The following is a 6,495-nucleotide window of genomic DNA, read 5'->3' as shown; positions in this document are numbered from 1 at the left end:
AGGGGAAAAGCTTCATGACGCTGGACTTGGCAGTGATTTCTTGGGTATGAAAAGACAGATAAGTTAGACTTCATCGAAATTAAAAACGTGTATCTAAGGATACTCTCAACAGAGGCAACCCACAAAACGAGAAAAAGTATTTGTAGATCATTTACCTGATAAGGGTCAATGTTTAGAATTTGTAAAGAACATCTATAACTTAACAGTAAATTTAAAAAGACATATTTTTAAATGGGCAAAGGATTTGAGTAGACATTTCTCCAAGGGGCACTTGGGGGGCTCAGTCAGTTGGCCGTCCAACTCCAGCTCAGGTCATGATCTCATAGTTCATGAGTTCGAGCCCCGTGTCAGGCTCTCTGCTGACAACTCAGAGCCTGGAGCTGCTTCGGATTCTGTGTCTCCCTCTCTCTCTGCCCCTCCCCCACTCATGCTTGCTCACACTCGCTCTCTCTTTCTCTCTCTCAAAGATAAATAAACATTAAAACATAAAAACCAACTGTATAGTATCTCTAGAAACACATCTTAAAAACAGGATATCAGAAGATAAACGGATGGGAAAAAGAACCACCCTATAGTAACGTTAGACAAAATAGGCTCTGGACCATATGGTTAATTTCAGTAAAATTACTGAAGAAATATTTAATTTACCAGCAATAAGTAACAGTTTGAAATTTGTATGCATCTAGTAAAACACCTTGAACCATATAAAGCAAATATTTCCAGAACTATCAGGAGAAATTGGCAAGTTTACAACTACAATGGGAGATTTTAAAATACCTCTCTGATAGACGAAGCAAAAATGTGAGTAATGGTATAGAAGATTTGAATAATCCAAGTAACCAAGCTGACCTATTCGACATTATGTAGAATGTAATGCACATGATAATTGCAAAGTCAGGTCTCTAGGGCTTCTGAAATGTTTACACGGCATGGCTATGTTCTAGACCATAAAGTAAGTCCCAGTACATACCAGGGACTGAGAAAGAATGTGCTTTCTGGCTACAATTCAGAATACCAGACATCAGCAATGGAAAGATAAATAGGAAATTCGCGTTTGGAAATAAATGTCTAAACAGTGAGTGAACAAAGAAATCACGTAACTAAAACTAGAAGGTGGGTTTCAGTTAAAGAATGATAATAAAACCCTCCACATTAAAACTTGAGGGAAGCTGTTAGAGCTTTGTAGACTGATAGGGATAACCTTAAGTTCCTACGTCATAAAAGTGAAACAAAATTAATGAGCAGAGTATATAACTCAACTTAGAAGAAAAAAAATTATCCAAAAGAAGTACAAGAAATGGGGAAACTACTGAAATAACAAATATACAATAAGAAGGATTAACAAAGCCAAAAGATTCTTGAAGAAATATAATAAAGTTGATAAACCCCTGATGAAACCGACAAAGCAAAAAAGTGAAAGACACAAATTAGGTAAAGAATAGTTTTCAGGGGCGCCTGGGGGGCTCAGTCGGTTGAGTGTACGACTTCAGCTCAGGTTATGATCTCTCGGTTCATGGGTTCAAGCTGCAAGTCAGGCTCTGTGCTGACAGCTCAGAGCCTGGAGCCTGTTTCAGATTCTGTGTCTCCTGCTCTCAATGCCCCTCCCCCACTCATGCTGTCTCTCTCTCAAAAATACACAAACTATTAAAAAAATAATCTTTTTAAAGAATACAAAAAACAAATGGAAGAGAATGAAAAGATCTAACACACAAGCCCCAGAATAAGAGGAAAACATTAATGGGTAGGTACAATACTTAAAGAAATAACAGGGGCGCCTGGGGGCTCAGTCGGTTGAGTGTCTGACTTCGGCTCAGGTCGTGATCTCTCGGTTCGTGGGTTCGAGCCCCGTGTCGGGCTCTGTGCTGACTGGGGCCTGTTTCAGATTCTGTGCCTCCCTCTCTCTCTGCTCCTCTCCCACTCGTGGTCTGTCTGTCTGTCTCAAAAATAAATTGTAAAAAAATTTTTATTAAAAAAAAAAGAATAGTTTTCAGGAAGAAAGTATCACTGCAGATCCTACAGTCGTTGGAAAGGTGAGAGGACACTGCAAACGACTCTAATACAAATTTTTGATGAAACAAGCAACTTCCTAGGACAATTCAGCCTTAACAAAAACAGACTCTAGAAGATATCGAAAATCTCACTCATTCTATATTTATTAAATAAATAAAACTCTTCCCACAAAATAAAATCCAGGTTCAGATGGCTATATTAATAAATTCCTCAAACATTTCAGGAAGAAGGGATATTAGTGTTAAGTTTCCTAGAGAAATGAGTATAGTCATGACACCAAAACCAGACCAATGACGTTAGAAGAATGGAAAATTACAGATCAACCTCATGAACACAGATGCAAAAATTATTTTAACAATATTAGCAGACCGAGTCCAACAATTTGTAGAAAGAATAATAGTTTATGGCCAAACTGACCTCATTCCAGGAATGGTTCATTTAACATTTGGAAATCAGTGTAATTCACTCTCTGAATAGAACAATGGAGAAAAATTGTTATTTCAGTAAAGGCAGAAGCAGTTGATAAAATTCACCACTCATACGTGATAAAATTCTGAACAAACGAGAAGTAGAATGTCAAATCTTTTCTTCTTCATGGGAATCCCAGGATCTTGAGATTTTATTGTACTTGGAAACTAACAACTTGCCACAATTTCATTAATGCTGGTAAAAGACATGAGCTTCCTGGGATAGAGACAAAAGAGTTTTTTCCCACAGCAATAGCAGTAGCCAGAATATGATTTTCTTGCCTAGTTCTTGGAGCCTCAGTTCTCATAAAGCAACTCAAGGAGGGCCCGGTGATGCTGCACATACAGTGAGTTACATTACAGGAAAAACCCCAAGCTTAGGGAACCCAGGTATTTTATTTTGGACTGCAGGCAAGCCTGCCAGACCTTTGTCATAGAGGAAGATATCTTTGTTATACTGGACATGTAATCATTTTCATGTAGTAGGTGTTCATTACTAAGCCGGTTTGCAACTCTACTTTTATGACACTAGCTGAGGTGCTTCATAGTGAATAGATGTAACCTCTCACTTAAGTGATCTGTTCAAGACATTGCCACATCTCTACCACAAGAACAATCTGGTTTCCTCTGTTAAACAGTCTGAATAGTTCTCTGTGTGTAATATCCGGTGGCCTATTTCTGCTTTGATAGAGTAGTAGAGTTTAGTGATGATAGAATTTAATGGTAAATGCATGGTTTTGATATTCACATTTATGGTAAGTGAATTTAATGACAGTAATTGGTTTAGCACTAGAGTGTACTGACACATAACGACAGTGGCCCCCCCTCATCTGCAGGGAGCACTTGCCCAGATGCCCGGTGGATGCCTCAGACCTCAGTACCAGCCAGGCCCTCCCGATACACTGTGTTTCTTCTGTTTCTACAGACCAGTGATAAAGTTTAATCTGCAAATTCGGCACAGTCAGATTAACAACAGTCTAATAATAAAACATTATAATGTAGTATAATAAAGGTTATATGAATGTGGTCCTCTCAAATTAGCTCACGTTGTACGTAGCCTAGCTTCCTTGTGATGAGGAGATGGTACAGTGCCCACGTGATGAGACGGAGGGAGGGAGTGGCGCAGGCACTGGGATGGAGCGTTGGGCCACCCCTGCCCTCCTGATGGTGCTTCAGAAGGAAGACCGTCTGCTGCTGCAGCGTGCTTGGCCGCCCTGACCACCGACGATGGAGCCTCGGGAAGGGAGGCCGCAGACCGGGGCAGGGCTACTGCCTGCTGCTCGGCCGTGTTGGGTTTGGCGCAGTCCGTGTGCTTTATTGTTGATTTCTCCCTTCTCTTCTTCATCTCTATAGATTGGAAAGCAGGAGTTCCCTCCTACAAAGAATGTTCTACAGCACTTAGGAAAACACCACAGTAGTGGCAAGATGATGTGATTAAATGGGCTCAGTAAGTGGGTTTCGCTGTGTGGTAATAATCGACATTGTGGCCTACTCTTAAAATCTAGCAGCTGTTGTTTTGCAATATTAAGGTTTTCTCTATATTAAAAACAAAATTTTAATGTTTATAAACTTTATATTCCAACTTGTCACTTAGAGACTTCAAGCTTCATATTTTGGATTAGAAAAAATGGTCGTGTCTATTTTAAAAACCTTTGTTAAATCACTGTTTTTTAAAACAGTGACCATGAGAAGATTTATTGTTTCAGAGTCCATTAAACGGTTTCCATACATGAAAAATATACTTTGCCTGAAATTCTTAGTTCCAGTTTTTAGTTTAAGACTCCTAGTGGGCCACAGGATAACAGTTAAATAAACTGAATTTGAATTTGTAGCTGTATAGAATGTGTCTGTTTTTAAGCTTCCATGGTAATTAAATTAATGCTGTGATCCATTGAATGTGTTTCTGACTTTAATGTAAAACGTTCAGATGTATTTTTCCTGTTTCCATGAGGAAGAGTGAGCCCACATGCACTTGGTAAAGCACTTACGAAGTCACCAAAGTCCTCATCTGTGTTTTGTAGTAAATTCTATTAGTGGTCAAAGTGTAAATTGCAACAATTTTCCAAACCTAATTTTATGCCTTATCTGATAACATATACATTTGGTTACTTTTTCAAAGTAATATACTGGGTTTTTTTTTTGGGGGGGGGGTTTACAAATAGTTTATTGTCAAGTTGGTTTCCATATTACACCTAGTGCTCATCCCCACAACAAAGTAACATACTGTTTAAAGTTGCAGCTTTACCAATATTGAGATGAACATTTAAATATACATTTTCTTCAAATGTTTAAAATTTGTAGAGCATTTAGTAGTAGCTATCCTTGGTTAAAAGTTGCTCATTTAACATTTATATTTGACATATTTGTAGTTAATAAAGGCAGAATCTAGAGTGCCATTGTAAATTTAATACTTTCTTCAGGTTTGATGGCATTTTCCAAGTGTGAATTAGCTTTCCAGTGTAGTGTCCATGTGGGATACACATGGATGGGAAGGCTAACGATCAAACGACTGGATTTCAAAATTTTTCTCTTTTAAGGGATTTTGGGTTTTATTTCATATAGTAATTTGTCTCCAGGTATCACCAGATCCACCCCAAATGTCTAGCAGGAATTAGGCTTCAGAATGTAAAAAAAGTAATTTAAAAGGTTTCTTAAATGAAACTTGAGAATCATTGCTTTTGGTCATACATCAAATTAGTGGAATCTGAGAAGTGTGGCAGTTCTTCTCATATGTTAAATCATAGGTTGTTTATACTAGAATGCTGCATTCAGAGGTAACTGTGAGTAAAGTTGGAACTTGGACTAGACATTCTTTTCAACATGCTGGCAACAATAAGAAACTTACCGTAATCTAGTCATTTGTTTCCAAAAGGATTTGAAGAAGTGGAATCCCCTTTCAGAATACACAGAGACCAATTTACTACGTTCAGTTTGGGGAAAATATAGGAAGGTTCGTTTGATGTTTTAAGTTTCAGGTTTTTTAAATAAAGACATCCTGTTCAAAAACTAAAGGTAAAGCTCAGATAACTTCTGTATCAAAAAGGCTTTCAGCCGTGATCACTGCTGTTAGTAACCGTGTTAAATCATATGGTTATTTATAGTAAAAGGCTGCTTCAGATAATTTTCTCATACTTATGTCATTGCTCATAATCTCTTTTCATTCTTGCTGTATGATTGAGACAACAAAGGGCACTTGAGCTGTACCATCTAGAATATACCAACAATTACGTTTGGAGGCCACCAGAGGTCTGGAATGTTGCAAATACCCTAAGACTGTCACCAAAATGTGGGGCCAGAAATTCCCAGTTGGCTCTGTCTGATACCAGTGTTCTTTCTCATCCAAGGAGATAATATGTGTAACTGAGAAATGCAGTATAATCAAGAGTTTCTTTATAAAGGAATAGTTCTGCAGCCTGCGTTCTGTGTATGTTAATATCACTGCTTTTTCACTATTACCATTGTTACTTATTTTCAAATATTCACCTGGCACATAGAATGTTTAATAAGTGTTAGCTCTTGTGGCCAACAGTGATATGACCCTCCATGCTGTTCTGACCTCACCCACAAACATTGAATGTGTTACTTGGCAAAGGGAATTCAGGTTGCAGAAGTAAGATTGCTAAACAGCTGCCCTGGAGACAGGAAGATGACCCTGGATTATCCAGGTGGGCCAGAGAGAACCAGAGAAAGCCTTCTAGAAGCATCTCTACCTGCTGCTGCTGGCTTTGAAGATGGAAGAAGGGAGCCAGGGCCAAAGAATGGGGGTGGGCTCTAGAAAGTTGGAGAAGGCAAGGAAACAGATTGTCCCCTAGAGCCACCAGAAGGAATGTAGGCCACTGACATCTTGATTTTAGTCTCCTGAGACCTGTGTCAGACTGCTGATCTCCAGTATAAGGTAATAAATTTGTACTGTGTAAATTGCCAAGTTTGTGGGAATGTGTTACATTAGCAATAGGAAGCTAATGCAGCTGTAATTGTTGTCTAGGAAACCGTCAGGAACAATACAAGATTGGTTACA

At 38.6% G+C, this 6,495-nt stretch overlaps 1 protein-coding gene across 2 annotated transcripts in view; it reads left to right on the top strand.

The window, feature by feature from the left end:
* The window catches only part of RBM44 (RNA binding motif protein 44), a 32,210-nt gene extending 27,840 nt beyond the window's left edge, over positions 1–4,370 (top strand). For both annotated transcript variants that reach the window (XM_039228486.1, XM_039228485.1), the window contains exon 15: positions 3,831–4,370. The gene's annotated coding sequence lies outside the window, so the exon portion shown is untranslated. The remainder of the gene's footprint in view (positions 1–3,830) is intronic.
* Positions 4,371–6,495: the final 2,125 nt, after the last annotated feature.

This window comes from Hyaena hyaena, unplaced genomic scaffold (genome assembly GCF_003009895.1).
Source record: "Hyaena hyaena isolate Hyena2069 unplaced genomic scaffold, ASM300989v1 scaffold_31, whole genome shotgun sequence".
NCBI classification, from domain to species: Eukaryota; Metazoa; Chordata; class Mammalia; order Carnivora; family Hyaenidae; genus Hyaena; species Hyaena hyaena.
This window is presented reverse-complemented; position numbering and strand designations above follow the sequence as displayed.